The sequence below is a fragment of the Thermobia domestica genome, chromosome 7 (assembly GCF_964235325.1).
Source record: "Thermobia domestica chromosome 7, izTheDome1.hap1.1, whole genome shotgun sequence".
NCBI classification, from domain to species: Eukaryota; Metazoa; Arthropoda; class Insecta; order Zygentoma; family Lepismatidae; genus Thermobia; species Thermobia domestica.
In genome coordinates this window covers 159564806-159582407 of record NC_137460.1, presented here as the reverse complement: position 1 = coordinate 159582407, position 17602 = coordinate 159564806, and the positions used below count along the sequence as shown (strand labels likewise).

The 17602-nt window shown below is 39.8% G+C and overlaps 1 protein-coding gene across 6 annotated transcripts in view; it reads right to left on the bottom strand.

Moving 5' to 3' along the window:
• Not1 (CCR4-NOT transcription complex subunit 1) overlaps nucleotides 1-17602 on the bottom strand; it is a 225256-nt gene that overhangs the window by 115933 nt on the left and 91721 nt on the right. The window lies entirely within an intron of this gene.

Here is a 17602-nt window from a genome sequence, read left to right as displayed (position 1 = left end):
ATAAAAATAAAAGACCCTTTTAAGAACCAAAAATAAAGGAAGTGATTAATTGGAAAGTGAACACGAAGACTTATAGGATGGGCTGAAGGCCTCGGTAAATAAGAAAAATAAATAAATAAATAAAAATAAAAAAGTACAACAATGACTCTATATATGACGGTATGACGGTTAAAGAATTTAAACTCTGTTATAACAACATTTATATATATGTCTGTATTTTCATTAATTTCGATCGTGTCTGAAGAAGGATATGCTAGATATCCGAAACAGTTACAAATTATAATTTAAAATAAAGTAAAGTTTTAAGCTTTGGTCAGTGTCTCTTTTGTTAAAACAATTAATCCAAAGCCATGAATAGTCTTACTATTTCATTAATTACCAGTAATATGTATTTTTACATTCATACCACGGAAGAAAGTATGTGTCTCCAATCTGACCAGAAAGTTGAGGAAACTCTCTTCTCATGTTGGATAGATACAGCAGGCATTTCGACGTCTTGACAATATTCCTCATTCGTTGTTTGTATTAGCACACAAGAACTTTTCGAAATGTATATTCTAAGCAGATACAACGATCATGACCACCACCAACTATTTGCTTCCTTCTAGGACTTGAAAACTTCCACTTCATTATTAAGTTACGTGATACCTATGAACCAATCGTTTTCATAAAATCATGTTGGGATGTGCATTACACAATGCTACGTGTACACAATTGAGTACGTGTAAAGCCTCCGAAAGTAGTATATATATTATAGAAATAATATCTGCACCACACAAAATATTCTACTTTATGTTCGAGCTGTAATTCCGCAATAGTAGATGCGTGGCAGACCCATAATCCTTTTGCTGAGTCATTGCTTTCATAGCGAGAAGCGACACTGCTAGAAATTCAAGACTAGTTATGTAATTCAGCACTTAAACATTCAAATACTTTTGCTCAGAAAGGGATTTCTGTAGGCAAAACTAGAAAGCTGCTTTCCGTAGAAATTTTGCAGCTGGAACATTTTATAATACAGGTTTCCCTTTTTTAGATGAAAGGTAAATTACTGATAAGCCCGTAATTAAAGTTATATTTTTGGATTGTAGGAAGTCTCCTAGTGGTTGATTATAAAGATAGGTTTTTGCGTTCTACCTACAATTTTTTGTCATGAATTTTAAACTGATTATACATACAAGGTATCGCGACACTTATTAAGATTAGAAATGTTAACGCACTCTTCGCCCTTTTAGTAATTTGTGATTTTTTTAACGATTTCAAAAAAATCGATAACTAATTTTACTATTTCTTTGTGCAATGTGAAGCTTGCCTATTGTCAAACACTTCATCAATAAAGAGCATGTCGTCCTAATAGATATGGAAGATTTCTATTATTAATATAATATGGAAGATTTCAACGAACTATTTAACTAAACAGTATTGTGTAAAAACTAAAAATTTTACTTTTCATTCTTTACTGAAGAAAGTGGAGGGAATAAAATTAACAGGAAAAATACGGAAAATTCTTATGCACCTACAATCAGCACAATTTCAACTCTTCCACTGTTTATAATATATACATGCTATCAAGTTAATTCACAATTAAATTAAAACGTACATATCGAAGAAACATATTCCACCGAACATTTATTCTTACTTTCGAATGTGCACCGTTTGAAATTTCAACACGTATTCATTGCTTTTCACAACGTGGGCGTGTTGTTGCCACAGCAACCTTTACCCCAACTTAATTACACGACTTGGCGTGTCGTAATCCACTAAGCGGATTATGTATATCCACTAAGCTGAAATGTGTGACAAAGTGTCCTGCCATTCGTCTTACATATATGTATAATATGAACCTATACTATACATACATATATATATAGTATGAACCATTTATCTTGATTTACCGTTGAACTTGAAAAGTAATGGACGGACGGGAAAACAAACAAACAAACAAAAACACACACACACACACATATCATATATATATATATATATATATATATATATATATATATATATATATACGTGTACGCACGTACGTTTTGCACCATGTATCTCCAGAAGGACATTGTTTAACATATTCTGTAATACAATATGGTTGACAGTATTGCCCAATGAATATAGTTTTATTTTTTAAATAGCAGTACGTTGAGTTTTACGTCCCACGGTTATGCCGGTTAGGCTAAGAGAGACGGTGATTATGAGAAATGAATGAAATGGTGGAATTAAGAAAGTGGGAGGAAACGGGAGAACCCCGAGAAAACCCACGCATACGGTGTTTGTCCACCACAAAGTTCACTTGGCGGGAGCAGGGTTTGAACCCGAGACCCCTAGCACCAGAGGTGAACGCTCTACCACTGAGCCACCGCGGCCCCTCAATAGACAAGAATATCACAATGCCTTTTACAGCAATAGTAAAATTTTATATATTGTTTAAAATGGCGTATTTTTGGCAACGTTTTAAAACAATTTGATTTGTTTTCCCTCTATAAGATTTAAAAAAAATATTTTTTGGTAGGTGTAATTATAGAGAGTTTTCTGACTTACGTAATTATAAGCAGTGTTGGAACCTTCAACAGGTTTTCAGAAGTGTCCAGAACAGTTTCAGGTATCAAATTGCTATAAATGGGATTATCCATTTAAAACTATCTATGTAATTAGATGAGGTACTTATCTGAGCAATTTTTTAAAATAAAGGCTTTTGAAAAGAAGTTAGATTTTTAATCCCTTTTAACTTCGTTCGTATTCATTCTAAATTCGTCGTATCATGATGTTAGTAAAACCACCAGAGTACTTTGGATGTGCATTGCCCAGTCTGTCTCATTTGGTTGTTACTGCTGTAGAAGTCACCAAAATTTGCATGTTTATGATACTGTAGTGTCCTTAGTTTGCAAAACTGAATAATCAATGTAACATTGTAAGTTTTGCTTAAGATGTAAATTTGAAATATGTAATAACCTGACTAGTGCTATTTGAAAGAAATACAACTTCATGTTGCCATAGCAACGCTGTTAACTTTGTGGTATCAGAGTACATCAAACAATGTTTTTCTGCCGATATTTGCATGGTGCAAAATTTCAGTGTTTCTCCATTAGTTTAAAAGACGTACCAAGATATTATATATAAACAGCGCCCTCGGGCTACAGACCAGTATTCTACAAATCAAAATAAAGGGAAGTAGATCTACGAATCAATCAAACAGTTACATCGATTCTTGACAGATGATAGTTAAAATCAATAGATGTTGCTACTAGAACCTTTCTATTTCAACTATGCCCTTGCTGTCGATATGATTTCCCGTACTTCCCTCGAAAGAGGAGGGACAAGTTGCTGCGGCCGAGATATTTTAATTGTTGGATACGGAAGCGTTGCCACAATGAATTATTTCACGGACTTCGCTGTGCTCTGTCTTGTTAGCCATTCTAAGTACCCTACGATCTTCACTTGTCACGACCAAACGACTGAATGACAAATTGGCAACAGAGCTGAGGTAATTCACTTCTTTTCTCTAACCAAAGGGAAGGTTTCATCCGTCAGAGGGTGGGGGGATGAGGCCGAAGTATATTTCACATATTTTAGGAGGACACAGGCGAGATAGATACGCTCTAACACCATCTATTATTGGAACAATCGATGTAAATGCTTGATGGATTCGGAGAGCAACGCTAATGGTTTCAAGTTAATCTACAACGAGTGAAATTTTTGATTCCTCATAGTGGCTGAACGAAGCCACGGAAGGTATACCATTATGTAACATTCTTGATTTACTCTGACCTGTAAAATAACGTTTGGCGATATATATATATATATATATATATATATATATATATATATATATATATATATATATATATATATATATATATATGAGGGTGTCAATAAGTATCTGTACTCCATTTTTACTATTTATTACCACAAGAGTACAATGTTTTTATTCGTCTTATTTTTCAACAGTCACCCTGCTTTTCAATGCACCTGTCCACTGTTACCCAAGCTTACCCTTACCCTCTGCAAAAAATGGTTTGTGATTGCGCAGCAAGCCGTGAATATACCGCTTCCTTCACCTATTGATTGAAGCTGAATCAACGTCCTCTGAAAGCATCTTTAAGTGGACCAAACAGATGGTAATCCGATAGGACGCTATCGGGGCTGTATGCAGGATGTTTCAACACTTCGAAACGCAGCGTCTGAAGAATTTGAGCGGTGTGGGCGGCGGTATGTGGACGTGTATTATCATGCAACACAAGAACGCCTTCCAACAATCGACCTCTGCGTTTTTATGAATTGTAGGCTTTAACTTACGTACCAGCACATCCCTGTACATTTTACTGTTTATTGTTGATCCCTTTTCCAGGTGATGTTCCAGGATAGGCCCTTGTGAGTCCCAAAACACTCTGAGCATCACTTTCCCTGCAGAAGGTTGGCTCTTGAATTTCTTCTTGACGGGAGATCCGGGGTGCTTCCATTCCATGCTCTCGCGTTTAATCTCTAGTGCAAAGTCATGAATCTATGTTTCATGTCTGGTCATGATTCGCCTGAGAAACGCTTCACCTTCGTTAGCATAACGATCCTGTAGGTACTGACATTCTCACACGGTTTCGCTTGCATTCTTCGAGATTTTTCGGCACCCCTCTCCCACAGACTTTGTGAAAGTTAGCCTGTTATGTATGATGCCATTGCAGAACCATGACTAATCTGCATATGGGTTACCACTTCATCAACAGTCACTCGTCTGTTATCCAAGGCAAAAACTCGTTTAATAATGTCATCAGTTGTTGCTGTAGCTGAACGTCCTGCTATTTCCTCATCCTTCACATTCATTCGATCACTTCTGAATTATTCAATCCACTGGTAAACACTTCACTGTGGAAACGCACTGTCCCCGTATTGTGCTACAAGTCTCCTATGAATTTCCGCTTCAGGTACACCTTCAGACCACAAAAAACGGATAACAGAACTGATGCACACAGGGAGTGGCATGGCCATCTTTACTTCGCAACAGTGCAAAGTGGACTGACGTGATAACGCTGCGACCTATTACAGGAGAAGCCAACGGCGACTCCTGGCGCCTGCTGAGCACACAATGCAGTAGAGCCAACTTGTAAAAAAAAATATTGCACTTATTGACTTACCCTCGTGTGTATATTTGCTCTCAACCATAGATGTTCATTTTACTTCGACCTCACTCATCCTCGCCCTCGCAGTAGCAGTTGGTCCTCGCCCTCGTTTACCCTCGCCCTCGCGAATGGAATTGTCCATCGCCCTCGCGCGCTCTCACCCTCGCTGTCGAAACTTGCCCTCGCCCACCCTCGCCCTCGCCGTCGAGCTTGTCCTCGCCCTCGCGCACCCTCGCCATCGAAGCTTGTCCTCGTCCTCGCGCACCCTCGCCCTCGCTGCCGAAACTTGTCCTCGACCTCGCGCACACTCGCCCTCGCGCACCCTCACCCTCGCTGTCGAAGCTTCTCCTCGCCCTTTTCGTCGAAGCTTTTCCTCGCCCTCATATCATTGAGGTGAGGGTGATTGAGGGTGAGGAGGCCTCGAGAGGGTCTCCTTCGTGAGGATCAGAGCATCAATTATTCAACCTATTTGTTGAATTATTTCCTTATCGTCAGTGGCGGATCCAGGGGGGGGCGATCGCTCCCCCCCCCCCAGAAGAGGAAACTTCTTTATTTTATATATACAAATAAAACACATCCCAGAGTTTGGAGCTCTTAAAAGTAGCTCTAAGTAGCAGTATTACAACCCACCACCACCACCAGAAGTCCGTCCTGGATCCGCCCTTGCTTAACATACGTCCTAAAGAAAGGAAACTAAACATATCATCGTATAACTTACTGTGGAACACCTAAAATGGAACAACTGTTACAATGGAGATCTCGGTCGATAGTGACGTTTACATCATTTATCAACAGTATCCAATGCCTTTACTTCAAAATGTTCCTTGAACTACGATGCAAGCATAAGTATTCAGCCACACAAGGGTGGCTCTCATGAGGATGAGGGTGAAATCAAGGTTTGATGAGTGGCGGTAGAGTGACTGCCGCGGACTATCTGTCAGAATTTGACTGTCAACACGTTGGCCATCCCTGATGTATGTAGCGTAACTGAGGAATTTGAACAAATTCAAAGGGAAAGATCTAAAGAGCTTAATTTTGAAACTCCGTCAGCAAACAAATAAAATACTTCAGAACACTATTGTTGAATTATCACTCGGAAATATATACCCACTCTAACCTATAACATGAATGACTTCATTGATTTGAATGTGAATCTAAGTTAATTGGTATTTTAAAATATAAACTGAAATGTGTCAATGTGCTTGTAAGGTTAATTTCGATGCTCAAATATTGTTAATATTCACCACTAATAGAGATACATTTGTCCTACCTTAACAATGTTAAAATTTTTAATTTTTTCAATAATTGCCATAAATATGAAACTTTGTCTTAAGAAACTACCCTAGGGGCCAATTTGTGCACTTTATCATCTTGGTTCATTTTTGGCAGCTATCATTGTTGGAAAGTTTATTTTCAGTAATTCCCACAATTATGAAATGATATCTTTCAAACGTTGTCTCAAGGATTCCTTACACTACAAATACGTAAAGGCAAATGAAAAATGAAATCGTTAGTTTAAGATCCCACGATTATGCAAGCTAATTGCTAAAGGAGACAGAAGTGAATGATGAAAGAAATAGTTGAATGAGAATGTGGTAGGAAACTGGAGAATCCCCAGAAAACTTACGAACACGATGTCCTCCACCACGAACTTACTTGGACGGGAATCGAACATGCGACCCTTCGAACAAAGGTAATTTCTCTATCGTTGAGCCACCGTTCCTCCCTAAATGGCACGCTCAGAGCTTAGCGCCTCTAGGGGCCTTGGAAAGATTATCGAGCCTAAAATGATTTAGCACTGACTTTTATAAATCCACCAATTCAACAATTAATAATGTCGTGCAAACTTTAAGATTGTAGTAATGAAAGAAAATATGAAATCTTTAGTTTAGCGCCCCAGAGTTATGTAACTGCTAAAGGAGATGGATGAAATTGCAAGTGAATGACGATGAAAGAAATGGTGGAACGGGAAAGTAAGAGAACAAACCTTTATTTTCTTTAGCACAAATAATTAAATGTGTAGATTAATTGATTTCCAGAAATTTTATTATATTAGCAATTAAAATCTGAAAGGGCGATCACAAACTTTTCTTGCACAGGACCTCGCAACAATTTGTTACACGCTGCCATACATCATTAAAACAGGAGTAGAGTGATTGAATTATTTTGCTCTATGGTTGAAAAGTAATAATGCAAAACAGGCAATTATTGACTTGAAGAGATAGGATAGTTTAAAAATTCTGACTGGAGAATAAAATCTTTTTTACGTCCTACGATTATCGCAGTCTTGCAGCCAACCTGGAACGAAAGAGATTCAGCCCACTGAAGATTCTTTGCGAATATCATTTCAATGTGAATTTCGAACAAAGATCTAAGCTTACCTTCATGCTTACGTTACGTCAAACAACTAACATATAAGGTGGAAATTATTCAACTTTTTTCATAAGATGTAATCCAGCTGACTAATTAAAATTTTATAAGCTTTATATATGTTGATTGATTAAATGTTGCACCTGATAATATGTAGTCGTTACTGCTTGTTACATAGTATTAGCGTGTGTAATGGTTGTATGGGGGAGAGGAGTATTTAAACGCTAATATTCTAAAGTGAAATATTTACATAAAAATTAGGATAATTAAACATTTTCAATAACTCCCTCTTAGACTTAGACTCTGGTTATAGGTCGATTACCGGTGATTACTGAAAGTTAATGATATTGAAATATACAAAGGAAGTTAGTATAGTGTCTAGCAAGCATGTCTGCTTTGCAGCAAGTCTCAGGTTCGATTCCCTTGCGTGAAGTTTGAACGCATTATGGTGGTTCGGATCCTACCATAAACTATAGATTCACGTACCATTTAGCATCGGCATCGGTGATGAATTATAAAGGGACATTAACTCTAATACGTCAGAATACAGACAGATCGACTGATTCCCAGATATTCATAAGTAAAACTTATATTTTCCAAAACAGCAAATTACGTTAGTAGAGTGCTATTTTTTTCTAAATATAGACCATGAACGGTTTGAAATTATGTTTATTCTGTTGTGTGAGAACGTTTCTCTATAGTTAGAATTGAGGACATCTTCCAAAGTTCACCTTCGGGAGGATGAACACTAAGAATCATGAAATTATAGGTGTAAACCTGAATGCAGTTTTACCCACTTATCTCAATAGTAATCTATGTAAATGTAAGGTCACTTAACAGGTTCAAATGTAAGGTCATTTGAACAAAGGCTTAGATAATGTCCCCACAACCTCCACGATGCGGGGCCACCAACTCCAGGGATGTAAAATATATAGAAAATGTTTAGAAAGTAGAGGCGAATAACTAGGGGCTGCAGCGGGCAGGGGCTGTGTTGCAATAATAGACTATCAAAAACTTCCTGCTCAAGTCCTAAAATTTCACACGGCGTACACCATAGTCTTAAAATTTTCACAGAGTATACGCTAGTCTTAAAAATTTCACAGGTTATATATGCTAGTTCTGAATATAGTACTACACGCCTTGAAGCAGAAAGTATGCGCAAATGACTAAGATTGAGCAATACACCTTCGTATACTCTCGACTACACCCCTGAATATATGCTTTTATTTTCTTAGTTTGCTTAGATACGTGTGACGAAAATCTGGGAGGAACGCGACCACCCAAGCCCCTCGTTACGACGCCCATGATTAGATGAACCATAGCCGAATACTTCAGGTAGTTTTGCTTCTTTATTTCTAAGTTTTCCTATGCTGTGCTGACTAAATATCAGTTGTCAGGGAGCTTTAAAACTTGCGATATAGAACCAAATCATTCTATTTTAATATCCTATTTAGCGAAAAAAAAAAAAAAAAAAGTAATAATAAAAACGTCGATAATGAAGGGTAACAGATCACAGAAAGAAGCCTACTGGATGCCCAAAATAGTCTCCCTTTTCAAGACTGTGCGCTGCATATTCTTACACTATATTAAAAACGCTTTCAAAGATAACAATCTTTAAAAAAAATAAAAATAAAAATAAATAAAATAAATCTTTAGTTTAACATCCAACGGCTATGCCATCGATGGCTAAAGGAGACTGATGGAATTGCAAGTGAATGATGATGAAAGAATAGGTGGAATGAGAAAACGGGAAAATCCCGAGAAAACCCAAGTATACGCTATCGTCCTCCACGAACTCACTTGGCCTGGGATCGAACGAGTGACCACTGAAACCAGAGATTGGCTGTAGCACTGAGCCAACGTGCTCCCGTCCAATAATACCAATCGTGTTAATCGTTTAATTGCAATAAATATTTTCGTTTTTAGTTTTCAGTATTGACTTAATAGTTTTGTAACTGGGTACTTGGAAAACGGATAGGATTTCAATTAAAAACAGTTTGTGGGCTGGCCTAGATAGTTGCGATCTACACTTGACGTAATTATCTTAGAATGAGATTTTATTTACAAAATTGACAATTCAATTAAACCATTAACAGTAGTGATTTATAAGATAATCCTAATTTAAGATCAATTAAAATTATTGATCAACTAATAACTGACTTTGATGAAGTGGATTACACTAAGTGTGTCTACATTTAATTCATTTAAAAAGTTCGTTATTGAATTCTTCGCCCTCGCGCCTTCGCTTTTCCTCGCCCTCTTCGTCGAAGCTTTTCCTCGCCCTCGCGCACCCTCGCCATCGAAGCTTGTCCTCGCCCTCACGCACCATCGCCCTCGCTGCCGAAACTTGTCCTCGCCCTCTTCGTCGAAGCTTGTCCTCGCCCTCGCGCACCCTCACCCTAGCCATCGAAGCTTGTCCTCGCCCTCGTGGCCAAAACGTGTCCTCACCCTCGCCATCGAAGCTTGTCCTCGCCCTCGCGTCACTGTGGGCGAGGGAACTTGAGGGTGAGGATGCCCTTGAGAGGGCCACCCTCGCGAGGGTGAACATCTCTGCTCTCAACTGCCCTGCCCTCATTATAGTATTAATGGTCAGTTCTTCTAAAATTTTCTTTACAGTATCATAAATCTTCTTTTACACATTTTTATAAACAAAAGTTACGAAAAGCATTGCATCAAGGACGCTGTAATTCTATACGTCAGTGATGATTCCTCCATGAACAGACCGTGCTGCCTCTTTCCTCCCTTCTCTGCCCTTTCTTAAGTAATAGGATTTATGCTATCCTAAAATCTGCATTTCTATGGGGAAAAAAGTCCATTCGCTGCCTCACTGCAAGCAAAAGCCCCTTTCGTAGCCTGCACAACGCATTTAACAATCGTCTTTGGTAGAGAGAGGAATATTGGATAAAATCAAGCAGACATGAATTACCAAGAAAACTAGAGGAGTTGTACCTTTGAAGAGTTCCATCCAGTATACTAGACATACCAGAATTTAGCGCTTCATACAGTTCAGTTTGTTTATGTAATTTGTACGCACTAAGTAATAAACAATCTGTTAATTCTTCGGTATAACGTTGTATATATAAAGGTAACCAAGAAAGTTTGTCACCTACTACCTTCGAACATCTATATGTCACGTAAAACGTTAATGGAAGATCAAAAATAATCCCCATCAGCATCGACGATCTTCTGCCAACGTTCTGAAAGGCCATGGATTCCATCATGGTAGAACTTGGTGGACCATGAAGCGAAGGTATTAAATGCATTTTGCACCTCTACTAGGGATTTGAACTGGCGTCCTCTAAGATGACTGTCCAATGGAACAGGTGATAATCGGACGTTGCTATAACCAGGGAGTATGGCGCATGCTATAGTGTTTCCCATCCAAGGCGTAGAATGGTGTCCCGGGTCATCCTAGCCAGGTGGGGCTTACCGTTGTCCTGTAAGAGGATGGCCCCTTTGCGATTCAGAAGTGCTGGCTCCAGAGTTTTGAGTTTTTCTTGAACACGGCTCAACTGCTGATAGTACACAGTTGCATTGATGTTCTGACCAGCTGATAGCAATTCCTGGGCGATGATGCGAGCAGTCCACCAAACACACAGGAGGACCTTCTGGTGTAGTGCTGGTTTTGGAACCGGTTCGTGGGATGCTAACCAATGACGGCGCCGTGGAGTGACGTACAGGACCTACTTCTCATCACATGTCAACATCCTGTCCACACATGGTTCTTTACTCAAACGAGACAGAAAACAAACATAGGTGTCTGCTCACGTTGCCTTCTGTCCCGGAGTCAAATCATGTGGGATCCATCGACCCATTTTATAGTGCTTCCCAAGTGATGGAGGTGCTGCCAAATGGTTTTTCCACTCACACTGAATTTCAGTCCCAGTTCCTCACATGTCTAGCCATTATTCGCCTCAATTGCTGTCTGAAGATCTTTACTTTGTACATGTATTGGTCTACCGGTACGTGGTGCGTCTTCGAGTGTTTTGTCACCGTCCTTATACTTGTTAAACCACTACTGCACTATCCCTAGTCACGACACCTTTACCAAAGGTATGGCATACTGCCGCCCCGCTGCAGCGGCATTTGGCTCCAGTTTGAACTCGTACAGCATACACGCCCTTATGACACCCTGTGGAGGTCCTATGTTCACTTCGTCCTTACGCAAATTCACGTTGTAACTGAACTGCAACAACCAGGTAGTATGCTGAATATACTCACACCAACTACTGACCTTCGCCTTATCTCCATTTGCATTGAATTCAGGGTGTGAGGGCTAGCTGAACACAGACCTCCAAAAAAACTGACAGAACTTTCATGGTTATCTTTATATTGTACGACCTTTTCAAGTGCTTTCAAACTTGAAACAAATTGACAGCTCAAAAACACGTGCAGATTTGTTTTGAAGAGGGGAATCTACGTCACATAATTGCGGTCACTCAGCGAGAGTCGAATCATAAATGTCATTTTAGCAGCAGTGGGTGGAGGGTTTCTGTGGCAACAGACCTTAATATTCCAATGTTGCCGCTAGTAAACACGTGTTTTTAGAAGGAAAGAAGCTATTTTAGTCTAAAAACACACACAGCCCCCTTCCCAACATGCACAAACTGGGACGACAAACATATCCTTTCATCCATCCAAACAAAACAATATTTAGAGATTTTCCTTTTCATTAAAACTCACAGAACAGTTTCAGCTGATGATTCACCGCGATGTGCAAGATATGGCAACAGCGTACCACGTGCTTCTCCAAACGTCAATTTGTTCCTAGTTTTGAAAACACTATAGATAAAATTCGGAAAGACTGGTTTCTATATCCCTAGGTGAATCTATGCAAATAAGACGACAATAGAACAGGGACAAGTAAACGTTTCAGTGTTAGTAGTCGAATATTTAGTTTTGCTCAAAAGTGAATCAACTAGTGTGTGATTACCAAGTGAAATTGTGTCCTTTGTTACAGAATGTTATGATGAAGTAGGATAATTTTAATCTCAGATCTACTGCTCATCTTACAAAAGTTAAAGCCATCTTTTTTACTTTTTCCAAAGTAGTCATCAGAATTTCACGAAACGGTTAACTAGGTATTCATCAACTGATAAATTGCAATATTATTGTGTGTTTCAAATGTAAAGCTGCATGATCTTGAGTTGGCTTTACCATGAACGATAGTATAAGCTAATCTGGTACGTTGTAATTGCATCTTACTACAAATTTCGCTATCAGGGAACATGAGCTTGAAATTTGTTGCCAGTCGGAAAGCAGATCGGAATGACAAGTGTTCCATTACTGCCTGCAAACACCACAGAACTTCAGCTTCAGTTACTGACTCAGACACTAGAAACGACTCCATAACATTAGCATGATTATTTTTAATAGATTCTTCGGAAGCCACCAGCATCTCTTTACTTACAACCAGTTCTTCAGCGGGACAAGAAGGACCTGGACTCTGACCACTACATTCCACTGCATTCTTTTGCTGACAAAAAGTTGTTATCGGCCGAGTTACTAGAGAGTTCTTCACAGCTGCAGTGTGTTTTTTGCCTTCCATGTGGCTAATAATATCCCGTTTCCCCAGAGAGTATGGAGAGGAGAATTATGGAGCTACCTGTATTAAGAAGTAGCGGACTTCGGTCTAGAAAGCCGGCATTAACAACTTTAGGTAGGCCCGGGTCCCAAAGGTTTTGTCGTGCCAGCAATGGCGTGCGGTGGTTATGCAACCGGGGAACAGGTCAACATAGATAGGAAATATTGTGTAACAAAACAACGGAACTGAAGTAAATGAGCTCTAATAAAATGTGCTTTTAAGAATTTTTTTTTTTTTTTTTTTTTTAAGAACAGTAGTACATGCAGTAGCGGAATTGGGTGTAAAAACTAGGGGGAGGGGAATGCCATTACCTCAAATTGGTGGTCAAAAGGCCAAATATCTGTAAAAAGCATAGCCAATTAATCGTGTGTCGCAGAAAGTACTGCCGCCACTGAGTACAAATGCATGTGGAATCCACACAGTTTTTGATTCCACAAAGAAATACACGCATTAACCAAAATTCCACACATTTTGTGAAATCCGAAACAAATTCGGAACTCTTCCGGCAGAACTCAACTACCGTTCAGCCTTTATATTAATCACGTGACTACGAAAACGGGATGCAGGGGCGCAGCCCCGAGCGAATTCTGAAAATCGAGCAGCCATCGAACAAAACAAGTGTGTTAATTACAAAATGATCCCGATTTCGCTCCAGCTCAATTCATGGGCAGCACTAAATGACAAAAGAACATGAAGAAAGTATGCACAGCCCAAACCAGCAGAACTAGATAAACGAAACCTGGAACAAATGAGAGATCTGGGAGCGAAGCCCCCAGCGACCAAAGCTATTTTGTATATAAATAAACCGCCTAAATGGCTAGGAATACAGCAGAACGTAAATTTTCCCCCAAGAAAAATTCCCGGTTTTTCATCAAAATTCCCTGACTTTTCCAGAATTAAAAATTTCCCTGACTTTTCCCGGTGAGTGGCCACCCTGCACCACACAGTCTGCACAGCGGCAGCCAACTGTGGCCTGTTCGTGGGTTTTAGATCCAATGCCCGGAGCCTGAGTTCAAGGGCATTCCAGATATGTTCAATGGGATTCATATCAGGGCTTCTGGGTGGGCAATTCAGTCGTTGGATCTCACCTGCAAGCTCGTCGAACGAGTCACTGTGATATTGGCGCGATGTGGCCCTGCATTGTCCTGTTGAAAGACCGCAATGTCGTCAGGGTGTTGAAACATCACAAACGGGTGGAGATGGTCTCCGAGCACCTGATGATACCGCGGGCCAGTCAATGTGTCTTCCAGAACAACCAGGCAACCCATTCCATGCCAGGAAAATGCACCACACACCATCACTGATATCCCACTGGCCTGGACCACGCCCTCTTGGCATGCGGGATCTATCGCTTCATGCGGTCTGTGCCTCCCATTGGCATGGCACAGTTGATAACGTGACTCGTCGGACCATATGATGTTACGCCACTGTTGCGGTGTCCATTCGTGGTGATTGGTGGCAAATGCACGCCGGAGTGTCCGATGACGCTGGGTTAGCAGTGGCACACGTGTAGGGCGATGGTTCCCATACCCGAGGACACGCATGTTCCGACGGACTGTCCACTGGAAGACGTTTCTAGCACGGCCAGTGTTGAATTGGGTCATGATTTGTTGCACAGTTGCTCTTCTGTCTCTGTTGACCATTCGTCCCAGGTGTCGTCAGTCTCGGTTATTGAGGGCATCTGGACGCCCCGTATGGTATATGTTGTGGACTGTGACATCTTCATTGACTCACTCTCGGTGCACCCTCGACACGATTAAACGTGGGAAGCCAAATTCCTGCACCACCTCAGAAATTGGATGTCCCATGCGTCGTGCATCCTACCACCATGCCATGTTCGAATGCAGTCAACTCACGACGACGTTGCATTTTACTGGATCACTCACACAGCCAGTTCCCACAACGTCTTACACACAACTGAAGCCGTAGCAGAGCCCTGCAGTTCGCGTTGAGCACACGTAGTGTCCACCCGCGAATCAGTGACCTTTTATCCCATGAGTTTTGTTCAGTCATTGTACTTTTAGTGTTCTTCCTATATCACGAACAAGAACTGAATAAGAACTGTTGGCACGACTATTTTTATACCCTTATACACATTTTACAATTTTTAAATGAGTTCTTTAGCACTCATGATAAAATCTTTGGGACAGAAACAGTATCACAATTTATTGATAAAACCTCAAGATTTTTGGAATTCAACCACGTGACATAGATTTGGTTTCGTGATGGATTTATTGGAAGACTGACTGTTCCTATCAACAAACATCAGGATAAACAAAAATGAACTCTAGTCTCTCCTAATTGAAATATTTCCTTTCCGAAGGTAACAAAGTCCGAAAGAAATAAAATGACTGTTTTACTGTGAAATAAAATACATACGAGGGTTAAGTCATAAATCATAGTAACTTTCTTCCCTTTTTTTCCAATGGGGTATAACAGGACAGATCGAAGATATATGTTGGAGAGCTTACGGTAATGTCGAATGGTCCTACCAGAAGGTATATGTGAGTCGAGCTGCATGTCTGAGCACCCCACGAAGTTCAGTAGGTGACTGACACTGGTCCGGAATGTAGATCACGAAGAGTAAATAACGTGCGTATGCGAAAGTAGCATTTCTCCACGGCAGGAATGACACATCGAGTTACGGGGAGCACTAGATGCGCGTGCTCTACCCTACCGAAGAGTGACGAGGTGGATAGTGACTTTCAAACACAGCAGAATGTCTACTGTCGATCTGCCGTGCAGTTGGCGTCCTGTGCCATGGACAAGGATGTACGGGTGGTGGAACAGTGCTTACGCGATAATAGATGCTGGGCACTTGCGGAATTAGAAGCGCAAACAGGGATTGTAAAATCTGTGTAAGTAGTTTTGTGTAACTACATTATATTATATATATATATATATAGGTTTTTTCAAAATGTTAAGGTGGGTAACGCGGAAAAGTGACCATTTGTGATTAAAAAGACCCCTGTTTTCGCAGTAGTTTAGGTGGCGCGTATCAGCCTTGAAATTATGATAGTAATTTGGTAACGAATAACAATTTCACAAAATTTCATTATTTGGCTATTTTATGTACTTTTTCTGCATTATAGTCGTTTTTGTCTTACTTAGACAAATGTGTTAAATTCGTGCCTCAAGGTTGGTTTTATGTGCTATGTATTTTTACATAAGCTTTTCGTCGAAAATTGTTAATTTTAGGCTATAACGCCATTTTTCTATTGATATTTTCCAACTGATATTGAGTGAGTTTATTCGAAAGTTTCCGATGTAAAACTAAATAAAAGATTTGGCTTTCTAATTGCTAACAGTTCCTCAATTACTGTCCAGCGTTTCGCTTATTTTCACAGCTTGTTTTGAAAATAAACTGAAGATTTCACCACGAGGAGGTGGCTGGAGACTGCGAAGTCCACACACCAAATGATGCTAACAAACATGATTTTACTAAGAGATAGGCCAAGATTTACTTCTAGTTTTCTCCTTGGACTTTGTAGTCACTTTTTGTTCGAAATGTCGACATACGTCCTCTAGATTCCAATTTCGCTTTGATGTAGTCATCACGTGCGCTGACGGCGAAAACAGAAGCAGCCGCCTATGATTATTTTCACAAGTGGTTCCACTCCTTAGGTGTGGCAAGGAAAGTCTTGAATTTCCGCTTTGTTATTGTTGTTGTTAAGACAGTCATTTATTTCTTCATTTGTAATATTATTGGTCAACTGAAGTTTGTAGTGGGAGCATGAGGCCCAATGATTTATGTCACAGTATAGTTCTGCATTAAAATTGATAGTTGGTAAAACAAAAGTGTTTTGCCTTTTCTCAATCCTCTTGCTTTCTTCATTCCTCGCCAACCAAGATATTTTTTCTGAGTTTTGGCCAGTTCTTAAAGTCAGCAGGAGATTTTCAGGATGGGCAAAGAATGCGTTTTGTTGAATGACTCTGTCAATCAGATCTCCCAAGTGGTGTGGTAGAAATCGAGGAAAGTGCATCATATTTCAGAAGAGTCGTAATTCGTTGTTATCGATGGTTACTTCTTGACCCCAAACCACACCGGTTACAATAAGCTGCAGTTGTTTAGAGGAGTGCGGCGTGTTTACATGCAACCGATGCATTTGGTATGCCGTCGTTAATCATCTCGACTGGACAAGTGGTTCAAGCTTTTTTCTCGATCGACTATAGAAACAAACATCGCTCGAAACAGTTGAACAGATATCCAAAAGATATTGTTGGTTCGTACTCAAATCTGTTATAAGAAATCCAGGTGTGGTGGAGTCAAGAAGTTTTACAATATGATTGAATAAATATTTTTACCAACAGAAATATTCAAGTGTTCATCAGGCTACCCCTCAATTTTTCACGTTAACAAAATATTGCAAAATTCAAAGCCCAATCTTATAATTCTTCTGTGTAGTTTTTAAATTTTAATACTTAGTTGTTAAAACGAAACAAAAAATATTTACTGTCGTCGAACAGTTCGCCGTTTACGTATACATCATCGTAATTGATCTTCAGACTATTTCTTGATAATAGACAACATCTCGACAAAACT